Raw genomic sequence first — 12,888 nt, 5'->3', positions numbered from 1 at the left:
ATCTCCACACTTGATCACTATTCATGATAGTAAGAACGACAAACAATCTGCATACAGTAATTCTAGATAGTTGTAGGTAAAAGTGAGCCCGCAGCTGATTAGCAAAACAATTTCAACACAATAACATTATCTAGCAGGTTAGCAAAGGCCTACAGCAGTGCACTGGGTGCACACCGTAGCTACAACACAAAACTCTGCATTTGAACTCTCGGTAGCAGATTTAATCCACAAATAAGCATACTTCAGGTTGTGATACTATATCACCAGATTGTCCCAACAAAGTGGGAACTGCACCATCTTTCAGGAGTAACCATCTTGAAAATCCGGCATTGGTTGTGGTTGTACTGCTAAATAATTCAAATACATTTTTAACACTGATCTTCAATTCTTCTGCCTTTGGAAGTCCAAACAGAGGTTTTGCTTTGCAGTGAAGAAAACAGTGTCTTCTCGACATGGCAACAACACTAACCCAACTCTGGCCTCGGCTATAACTACTTTTGTTTGAGGGTGGGCCAAAGTAGCCCATAGGCGAGCATTATGCAAATGTGTTACATAGTGACGTAGATATTTTACGGAAGAAATGGCTGGACTACAATCAAACCATTTCTTGTAGTTCTTGAGCAGTGTTGTCTGTGGGAGAGGATAACTCAATAACACAAAGTCAATTTTGCGTGGACTTTGTAAATTTGCAGAACTTTTACATGCACAAAGAGCTATATTACACACTATAGGAAAGGTAAAATCCCAAAAAGCATAATAGGGCCTCTTTAACTTTCAAAACAGTCTGAAATCACTCCCTATACTGTATCATTCCCTATAAAGAGAATGAATAAATGAGTGAGTGATTTTGTTCACAGTTGCACTTCTTCCCATTAACCACATTTATTTAAGCCAAGTTCCATTCATGGTTAAACTGTTTAATGGAGAAATGACTCATTTTATGTAGATACAAAACCAATATTAACCTAATTTATTGTAATCGGGGAAGAAGGCAACAACATGAACTTACTTTGGTCATTTTAAATAATGACACAGAAAGCTGAACTCTGCAGCATCCATCCAGTCATCCATTTTATTCGGGGGATGAACTCGGATAAACTTTCTTTTCTTCAAAGTGCACTTTCTTTCCCTTCAATCTCGCATGCTCCACTCTGTGTCTGTTGTGAGAAGTTTTGTGTAATATGAGACGGTCACATTGGGTATTAATATAGAAATGATAATCGATTCTTAAATTCCACAATCGATGCATTGAAATTTCTTTGATAGACTGATGCACCGCAATGCATCAATGCACTTGTTACAGCCCTAATACAAACAATAAGGCCAAGATGGCCATCACAATGGGGAACATATTTTGTTTTTCTATTACATCGGAAATACTGTTGACACAAAACAACACTGATAACAGCCGCAACAAACACATATCTAAACATTCAAAATATCAAATTTCAGTGCCGGATCGCCAGTCAAAACACAAACATATGAAATAGAAACTACTCAAGAACTGGAGATGTTTCATCTGGATTATACACATACCTGACGAAAGCTATTGTTGAGGACACGTCTCAACTCATAACTGATGCCGATGTATCGTATAATCATTCAGTGACGATTTTAAAACAATTGAGAAATGAATCTACACATACCTCTTTTTTCCATGTATTTGTCTATGATGTCATTGATGTTGTGATTGTTGAGGAAATAAGCAAAAAAAAAACTCAACCCACGAGAGCCCAAAAACTGTACATGCGCTGCATAGCAAGTACGCGATTGGCTGCTGCTGTAATCAATCAACATGATCACATGGGAAGTTGGCATGCTGTTTCCGAAAATTTCGGTACCCTAGGATTGGCAACAGTATGCCAAATCACTGATGTGCCCTATCTCCCATTGGACATATTTGCAATGTCTCCACAAGAGTTAATTTCCCTCATAGCGTGACTAGTAGCACGACGCGTCAGTTGCATGGGAGACAACAGTTCAATCCCCATTCAAACGAGGAGTTAATCACGCTTGTATAAACAATAACTAGCATGATAAGGAGGTTGCATTTTTATCCCTAACGTTGCATTTTCTTTCCACTAATGGTTAGGGTTAGATTTGGGTTTTGGTTGGGGGGTAGATTCATTAAAAAAGCAGATCTCTTCAGTGTTTTACACCCTGTACAGCTGAAAACAATTCTCTTAACCACTTGCTTCTGACGACCTCTCCTAGATATAAATGGATGGCACAGTTGTTTATATGCTCTAAAACACTTACTGATGTAGCCTCTGGGGGCAGTGTTTTAAAATTTGGACAATGTATACCGATTTTAGCTAAAGAAAAATTGGCACACACCTGCCAAATTTTATGTGAGATCAGGCTGAATCAATCACACGATTGGCGGCTGCTGTAATTAATCGTGCGATCTGTCTGTGTTTTAATTTGTGCGTTCAGTGAGAGTTGAGGCAGTTTGACATGAATAAGCCCCTGCACAGTGTCAACATAAATTATAATATACTTCCATTTATATTTTATACATTTGGATACTCGTGCTGGGTTGGCAGATGGGGTGGTGATGCTTTTTCTCAGGGTGGTATTTGCAACCCAATTCCACCCCAGCAGATCCACCCCTGCCAACAAAGCAAATATTTGTAAGTTTGACCAACAGAAATGTGACCTCATTTGAATGAAGTATTGCAATGTTTAGCTTAAGTGGCGGGAAAGAACATGTATTTCCATGTGCAAATGGAAATACAACTGCACTGCTGGTAATGTTCCTTTCCACCTTCCAGTCTTAAAGAATACACAATTTATTTTTCTTAGAAAGAAATCTCTCAGTGTGATAACTGGAGAAAAGTTGTCATCATTTTCATAGAGTGAAAAAAACCAATTTGAAATACATCATCGCATTTTAATAGCACAGCTCTTGTGTGAAAGGCGGCTGGGTTCAGTTCAGTGGGCAATATCTGGCACATGCTATTTCTGAGTCTTGGCCAAATTGTATTTTGTTAGAGCTCTATTAATATCTATGCAAAGCACATTCTATTCAATTCCACAGCTGTGCATTTGCAGTCCTGGTCATTATTATGGGTTGACAATTTCCTCTGAGCACCATTGCACGTCCTACAATAATTCTCATTTTGCATTTGGCTAGCTATGATTTGTCTATTTCTTCCTTTCTGTACTATTGTTCTCTATTTGCCTCAGAGTTTTCGTTGTTGATCACGTGCAAATGAAAGAGAATATGTTCTCTATGAATCTCGAGCAGTCCCATATCTACTTGCGGATAGTCTGTTGTGAAGGATAGCCCACTGAAGCAAGGCAGTCATGCATGATATTGACTGTTAATACATTTGCAGCTTTCTGTGCACTGTTTTCCAGCAAAAGACACTGGAGTGTACTCATTAAAAGATGTTCCACCCCAAACTCACTTCCTTCTAGCATTTTTCCACTCAAATACTGGACAATAAGCATCCCATATACAGGATGTCTTCATTTCGGTCAAAATACAGGATGTCCTGACTATTACAGGACAAACACTGTTAAAAACATTAATGAGACACCCTTATAATATTATTACTATTTAATAGAAGTTCTCACAATGTTTGGTGAAAACATTCTTAGAGCAAAATTTTTCATACATCTTTTAAAATTAGATTTCTTTTCATTTTTTTCTTCTGAGGATGCTAACCTCAATATCTACCTCAATTTCTACTCACATTAAGAAAACTGGACATTGTGAGGTTCCCACAACTATAATGTAACGTTTGGATAATGTTTTAAGAACATAGATTCATTAACAGGCATGAAACGCACTGCTTCCTGTCATTTTCAGTCCTAAATTTTTTGCCTCTCAGAATCCTAACAAATGAACCTGAAGTCTCTTTTATTGAAACTTCAGATTGACGTGTTAACATGATTTTCTGAAGAGAAAAGTTACATGCTGTAGTATTTTTTTCTCCACCTCTTTAATTGATGGTGGGTCATAACGAGCAAAAAGCTGATGAAAGGAGAAACAAGCTTGATCTTGATCTTTCTTTTAATGAGGCTGGATTTTAAATTATATAACAAGACATAAAAATAATGAGCATCATAAGACAGCATCTTCTCTTTGCAGTGAACTTTGTTTGAATTTTCTACATATGCACACACAAACTCACATGTCTTTTGCATCATGTATACTTCTATAGTCCACTGATATATTGTATGATTACATAAAACATCAGTTATGGTTACTTAAAATACAGCAGCACTAGTGAAATTGCTTAAAGAGACAGTTCACCCAAAAATGAAATTTTTGGCATCATTTACTCATCCTTAGGTGGTTTCAAAGTCATTTGACTATCTTTCTTCTATGGAACACAAAGGAGTTGCTAGGCACAATGTTAGGCATTTCCATCTATAGTATGGGAAAAATATGCAAATAAAGAATGTGGCATACAGCCTATAAAATCTGATTTGTGTTCCACAGAAGAAAGAAAGTCATATGTGTTTGAAACAACAAGAGGGTGAGTAAACGTGAGGGTGAGAAATGTTCACAGAATGTTTTTTTATTTATTTTGTTGCATAAAGTATCTCTTTAATCAAGCCTCTATCATGTCAAGTATTTAGATTACCATGTGCAATCACATCCAGGTCTATTCAATAGTCTTTTACAAGAAAAAACATAATAATTAGATGAGTCTAGAGCCATTGAATATTAATCCATCGGTTTGAGACTATAAATCAGTCATTGCACAGATACAAATGAACCAGAAAGCATAACATCTTGCATTAATCTTCATTTGGATGGCACCTTTGAACTGATAGCTCATCTCTCTTTTATAGGGTTGAGGAAGAAATTATTATTTTGTATGTATTTAACATGTTTCTCATCATAGGAGGTCTTAGCTATTAGTCTTAGTTATTTTTCTGCAATGAATTTTGATGAGCCCTCCTGAATATTATTAGGGGTCTGGCCAGGGTTGGGAGGGTTACTTTTGAAATGTATTGCACTACAGATTACAGAATACATGCTGTAAAATGTCATTTGTAACATATTCAGTTAGATTACTCAAGATCAGTGACGTATTCTAAATACTTTGGATTACTTCTTCAGGACTGGTAGATTATTTTGCTTGTTTTGACTATAAAAACTCTGCCGGAACAGTAAAACAAGATACACACACATGTTAAAAATACATTAACTGAAAAACCTAATTATCTTATGCAGTATTGTTTCTAAAACAAGATAAATCAAACTGATTTTGTTTTAAGGATTTTTTGCTATTTTTACAGGAAAACAATACAAAAATGATTATCAAGAATATGATTTCTGCCCTCATATCAAAGGTGTTACTAGAATAAAAGAAATTCTGATCTAACAGGAATTTTCTTGATAAGAAAAATATGATCATGCCTGGTAACATGTGCATGTAAAATGGATAGAAATAGCATTTTAACTTAGCGTAAAACTGACAATTTACATATGGTTTATTTCTATTTCTTCTGCTCCAAACTTACTTCAAACTCACTTCTCTGTCCGCTCGTATGAATGTAACACAGTGTTTAACATAAGTGTTTCACTGCTGTTCAAATGCACTTTGGATCACATCATGTATATGTATAAATATTTTCCATCTGACTAAATATTAAATGAAACAAATGACAATAAATTACAAAGTAATCTCTTCAGTAATCAAAATACTTTTTGAATGTAACTGTATTCTAATTACCAATTATTAAAATTTTAACTGTAGTAGGATACAGATACTTATATTTGTATTTTAAATATGTAATCCCATTACATGTATTCCATTACTCCCCAACCCTGGGTATGGCTGGTATGACTTGAATTTATGGCTTGAAATTTGGTAACAATTTAAAATAACTACACAGTATAAAGTAATTTTAAAGCCTTAGTTTACAGTTAATTGATCATTAATAAACTATTGTATCTACATGGTTAATACATCAATGAACTACACATAAATAATATGTTATTTGTTTATATTGACTAGTTATTATTGTACTAGTTATTATTGTTTAATAATTCATGTATAGGCATATGTTTTTTATTTTTTTTATCCTTAGTGAAAGCCTTTTTTTATATGTACCTAACGGATGTATTTTAGTTGATGCAAACCAGTAGTAAAGAACTGTTGTGAGAAGTTTAAGAAGGCATACATTGATATTTAATAAAGAATGTAATTATGTAATGAATTGGAAATTCATTTATGCTTAATAAATGTGTTCATTACTGTTTTAGCACTTACTATTAAAGCAATTAATACTCAAAAAATGTCTAAAACAGAAAAAAATATATTCATTTCATTCCATATGTAATTTATTTATTAATGAATTTATGCTTTCTTTATATTCTAACTTTACCACTCGTTAGCATCAGCTAAAATAAATCAGTTAGGTATATGATTATTAAGTTGTTTACCAAGGAAGAAAAAACATGACCAAACTGCTTTTAAATTAACTTATTAACCAATCATTTACTACAATGAATATTAACAAATAAAATTTTTTGAATTAACAATGTAGGAACAACAATTAATAAATTATCAATTGACCATAAGCTTATGCTTTACAAATACTATATACTTTGTGTTGTTATTATGAAGTCATACCTGAAATTTTAGATGCATGGACATGCTCGGAGAAAAGAGATGCACACATCACAATTCACTATTAGTTCATGTTAGTTCATAATGCATTAACTAATGTTAACGTATATGACTTTTCATTAAAAGTGTATTAGAATATGTTGAAATTAACATGAACCAAAATGAATACATGCTTTAAAAGTATTGTTCATTGTTAGTTCATGTTATTTAATTTATTTAACTAATGTTGACAAATACAACCTTATTGTAAAGTTTAACCATTTTTCTATAGTGCATGACTTGCATAAGGTAGTACATTTTAACTTTTGCATTACGTACTGTAACTAACTACATTTACAAGCTTATTTAAATGCAGTCAAACTGCACTGTAGCTCAACTGATAGAGTGTTGCACTTGCAATGCAAAGGACCTGGGTATGAGTCCTAAAGAGCATGTGATGACAAATTGACTTTGTTGATTCAGCAATTGTGTTTCTCATGTCACTCTTTGCTTTATATGACACTATCGGTTAGATTAAGGGTTGAAGGTTTAAGATAAGGATAAGTTTTGTTGATTTAAAACTTGATAGAGCATTAATCTTTTAAACATCATCTGCTTTTCATCTCACATTTGCTTTTAATAGCACTATCAGATAGGTTTGGGTTTATGGTTGGAAGGAATGTTTGGGAGAAAGTTTTACTCGCTTGTAGCACCACAAAGTGGACATTTCACCTTGCTGCTGCTGTAATAAGTGTTAGTGTAACGAGAGCCAGCTTGTATGTGATAGCTGTGCGGTTTGTGTAAACTTCACTCCCCTGGCCTCGAGGGGTGCACTAGCGACTGACACTGGGGGCTGTAGCCTTTAGCCTCAAAGCTATAATTCATCAAATGGCGATCATATAATTGAAAGACTGTGCATTTATCCTGACATGCCATATGCACTTTAGCATTTTAAAGACCCTATTCAGGTGTCTGGATCGCAGCTGTTTAAGCTAGTACAAGGCCATCGCTGGGGTGGTAGACTTGTTTTGGGTTCCTTTTTTTCTGAAAGTATACAGTTCAAATTCCTATCACTTAGACAGACTGGCAAGATTGGGAATTGTTCCTGTAAATTGCTTTCTGCAAAAATGTTTTACCCGTGTTTGTGCCGTTGTCTTATGTGCATAACTCCTTTAGTGAATCTGCAAATATGAAGGCCACTATAAGTGGGCAAAATTGATTTGAAGTGAATTCCCCAATGAGACTACACTTTCAAACATACTGGAGAATGTTAACAAATAGTCCAATATAGTGCATTGCAATATAACACGCTAGCATCCTTGTTTATCTGTAGCATTGGAATACATCAGCAGAAAGTCAATATGCAATATGCTGCTGATACATTACACAGGACAGCTCTGCACTGAGCCAAAACCATCCCCCATGAACAATAATTTAAAAGGCTTCTCAGTACACTTTACTATACATAGAGGTTCTGGGAAATCCATAGTGATTGTATTATATTCCAGGCCACTCACTGGAACCCACTAAAGGTCACTGACTATAGGGCTTATTGGAGCCATTCCACTGACTACTTTCCGGCACTGAATTACTGAAATAGAAATCGGCGCAACGGCAGGGCATTTTGTCCAGAACCTGCACTTGGAGATATTTTTGGACCATGATGAGATATTGATTGCTGGCAGGATGAAAGCTGATTGGTTGATGGGCTGGACACTAATCAATCTATGGGTCTTGTTTGGGTGCTTGAGTTATGGGCTTTGGATGGTCCAGAGGCTCTGGGCTTTCTCTATGTTTTAGTGGATGGGGCACCTTATCAGATATCTGCCCCTGACAGCTGGCACTCATCACACAGATGGAGAACAAGATGTTGCTACCCCCCTCTAAGCGAGTATATGGTTCAAAACATTTTTAAATCATTCTCTTTTGTTGAAGAGCTGTGGAATAAAATAAATGAAATTGGCTTTCTATTTGGAGTGTGATGGAAAAAAGGATGACTGAGAATCACATTTAAATTAAATATAGGGAAGAAACTAAAACAGTACCACATGAACTAGCACACTGTCTGTCTTCTTTAAGCAGTATTAAAAGGGCAATCAGCAAAACAAATGGAACCTTTAAATAACATAAATCTACCTCTGATTTAGCACAGGATTTTCTACTGTAGTAGCACATTTGAAGTCAGAGATGAAAAACAATTAGGGGAGAACTTTTTAAACAGTTGTTCTATTATTTATTTTATTATTTTATTTTAAGTTTTGCAAAATATAAAATATTATTCACTTACTACTGACAAGGTATTTGACCTTTAGGGTGGGCAATCGGTTCTTTTGTTTCACTCCCTAGGGAATAAAAATGTATGCTATGCTGTGCCAGCAACGTTTGCCAGATCGTAGTCTGCTGCGTCCTTCACATCATAACACTCGGAACTGGCCTGCAAGAAGGGGAATTGTGGCATGCAAATTGCATTTAGCAACGATTTATTGAGTGGGTTTGAGTTACAGTATGTGAAATGTAGTGCTGTCAGCGGGAGCAATTCATTGTTAGCCAATTCTCCCATTAGTTTCCAATAGTGGGCCAGATTCTCTTACATTCTTTCCACCACTACAATGGAACTTACTTCACTTCCACTTCAGGCAAGTTCAGTTCATCCTCTTGTATTCAACCCTCTGGTCTTACAGTCAGCATGAGTATTTTCCAAACAGAAAGGAATTCTCTGTGAATATCTAGAGTAAGCACTACAGGCTCCCTTTAAACCATTACTAGACTGAATATTTAATAAAAAGCACAGACAGTGAAGCCCTAGCCCTCATTCGGTGGAGGCCAGGGGCCAATCATCCAGTGTTTGTCAGGGTCAAAGAAACAGACTGTGCCCATGACAGCATTCAGGGTCAGCATCTCCCCCTCTTCCCTTTTTGCTCTCTTTCATTCTCTGAATATTATAGGCAGAACACTGAGCTCATGGCAAAACTATTATGGCCTTAGTCTGCACAGAAACAAACCCACCCCACAAACAATAATGTGACGATCATCTCAGGATAGGTTACTATTTATTTAACTTGCTCACCTTCCCATAACCTTTTTCCCATCCTATTTTTATTCCTGTATTCTATATATCTATTATGTTGATATGATTCAAGCACCAAGTTTATGCCTCTCAACAAGATGTTTTTGACAGGAAATGAGTGAGTAAAGCAGAAACCAAACACAGGAAGGCAATAATGAGGGCTTTATTTGACCAATAACAAAAAAACTATCCAGAACACCAATGAAGGGGAAAAACAGAATACAGAATGATAAACTTGAACTCAAACAAACAAGAAAACTGAATGATTATAAATGAACAGACAGGTATCAGCTGACAGGGGAAACACAACAAATGATTCCACAAATGACTCAACAAAAGGGGAGCTTAAGAAGGGATCGGTTGATATGTGCCACCTATGATGAGTACATTTGGAGAACGAGCTGTTGTCTGTGTTATGGAGCTGGCATTCTCTAAGTGGAACCTGCAAAACACAAGAGGGAGAGAGAGACAAAACCAACACAGGAAAACACTCTGAAACTGAAGACTCAAACTGAAAGTCAGAAGAGGCTTAGTCAGGCCAGACTATGACAGTACCCCTCCCTTGATGGTTGCCTTCTGGTGTCCAAAATAGATACACTAACACGTCCAGGAGGGATGGACCAATGGAGGGAGGGTGGGAAGACAGACAAGACATGGAGCATGTGTGTCCGGATCCTGACACCAGAACCGAAACGTACAAGACAGGAGAGTCAGGATCCAGACACCATGCTCCGAACATGAAACACAAAACAGCCTGGGAGGAGGCTTGAGGAAGGGGGCGGAGTCCGGTGGCCAGGGTGGAGGCCTCAGGAATTAGACAGTGTCTGGCAGCCAGGGAGGAGGCCCGAGGTCAGGCAGCCCCAGGGCAAGCTGGTCTTTGTGGCTGCAGAAAGCTGATAAGACTGGATGGTGGCAGCTAGTAACTGTACAGATTTGTCAATGACCACAGGAGATTAGACAGACTCGTCGATGGTCACAGTGGGCTGGACAGGCTTGTTGACAGCCACGAGAAACTGGGCAGGCTCGTCAACGGCCAAAGGGAACAGGACAGGCTCGTTGAAGGCCATGGGGATCTGGACCGGCTCGTCGACGGCCACGGGGAACTGGACCGGCTCGTCGACGGCCATGGGGAACTGGAAATTAGTGGCCACCCAGGGAACAGCAACCAACTTGGACCACTCCAGCGGTGCTGCAGTGAACTCGGACACCTCCTTGTGGTCCAAAGCAGGCTCCTCCATCTTCTGGCATTCAGCAGAAGGCTCCTCTGATTCCTGGTTGTCAGCAGCATGCTCTTCCTCCTCCTGGCAGTCAGCAGCAGGCTCTTCCCCCTCTTGGCAGTCAGCAGCAGGCTCCTCCGCCAACTGGCGGACACCAGCGGACCACTCCGACTCCTGGCAGTCACCAGTGGGCTCCTCTGCCTCTTGGCAGTCAGGACCATTCTGGGAGTGGAGCTGGCAATCTCCACGTGGAACCTGAAAATCATAAGAGGGAGAGAGAGAGAGAGACAAAACCAATACAGGAAAACCCTCAGACAAGACAAACTGACAGCCAGAGAGGCACAGTCAGCCCAGAATGTGACAGTTTTTTCTTCTTTTAAAGGAATAGTTCAGTCATATCCAGAGAGTGAGAGTATATAACTGCACTTGCATCAATACACCAGGATTGATTTTTAAAATCCTATTTGTCATTTCTAGAGATATCAGTGGTTAAGTGACTAGGAACATGTCACTGTTTCACAGTAAACATGGAGCAGACACAGTATAAGAAATTGACTGTTGAAGAAAATTGTCAAATATGCAGTTTAGGGGTGATTGAATGAAAATATTTGACTGCATAATGCTGTGATTGAGCAATAAGAATTCAGTATTACTAGCCTGTGATTTTTGACAATATACGGTACTGTAAATATAATATAATATAATGCACTGTGGGAACTAAATGTTATATCTAAACTTTGTTGTGTTCTGTTGATAATCACATTGGTAACTGCAGTATTTCAACATTTGAATTTGAATAGTGCACTCTGGATTGCACTTTTTGAATAAAATATATTTTAATGATCACTACCAGGTGGCAGACATGTCAAGACATCTTTTTCTCATAGGCTTTTTATTTTTAACTTTGTGAATTTTTACTTTGTAAAGAAGCCGAATTCTCTAATTGACTTTCTAATGGTGGGGGAAAACACATCTATAATGCAACAAAAGGCATTTTTGTGTGCTCAGGCTTTTTGTTTCTGATGTGTCCTCAAATGTTCTTTAGAATTACCCTTGTTTTCATTATATGTATAAGCTGTTTGAGTACTGTAAATGATGACATAAAAGTATTTTTGGTACACTATCCCTTGAATATAATTTTGCAATAATTGAAGCCTGACCTACTGGTTTTGTTAGATGACCGTCACCCGATAAAATAAACTTCATCAGCCACATCTGTGCTCCAAGCAAAATCTGAACATCTCTACACATGTCTCTCAGAAAAGACAAAGGTTACATAGCTTTTAAGTTTTCTCTCTTCTCTGTAGTGTGAGTGTAATGATGACCTCTACCCACCAATACACCTTGCTAGAGAGCAAGCACACTTTGGTTTTTTGATAGCTCAAGTGTTAGATTCCACACAGATGGGAAAAACTACAAAAGAAGAAAAACTACACGCCCGACCTTGCCCTTGTTCAATAATGCATGGAAACGCAACAACACAACATTAATCTGTTCACAGGGACCTCAAGGGCTTGCTCTTTTCTGAGAGGATTTGAACATTGGATCCTCCACTCTGCTCAGAGAGTTGCCTGGATACGATTAGAATTCCTACAGAGAGGCACAGAACCACTGCAGGGTGAGGATAATTAGAGCAAGAACATCCATGATGCTTTATAAATATTGACCATGAAAATTTCCATCTATCTGTCCTGCTTGGTAGGCTAATGGTTCATGAGCAGCTTATGTAACATGTTTAATATATTCAAATATTGTATTATTTATATTGTTTTATTATTAAGATATTCTGGAACTTTATGATAAAAACGAATGTGTTTTTCTTAGTATCTTTCGCTGCAGTCTCTGACACAATTTCATTGTGCAATTTTGAGCGGAATGTGGAAATACATTCTTCCCTGTCCCAGTGTTGAATCGCAAATAAGAATCTTGTTAATTTAATAATTATTAAAAAAAAATTATATCGTGGTGATCTATTGTCTTAAATTTTACACTCCTCTATATTCGAAGCAGTCTCAAAATGTTTCCTCAA

The sequence above is a fragment of the Xyrauchen texanus genome, chromosome 30, assembly GCF_025860055.1.
Source record: "Xyrauchen texanus isolate HMW12.3.18 chromosome 30, RBS_HiC_50CHRs, whole genome shotgun sequence".
NCBI lineage: Eukaryota > Metazoa > Chordata > Actinopteri > Cypriniformes > Catostomidae > Xyrauchen > Xyrauchen texanus.
This window is presented reverse-complemented; position numbering follows the sequence as displayed.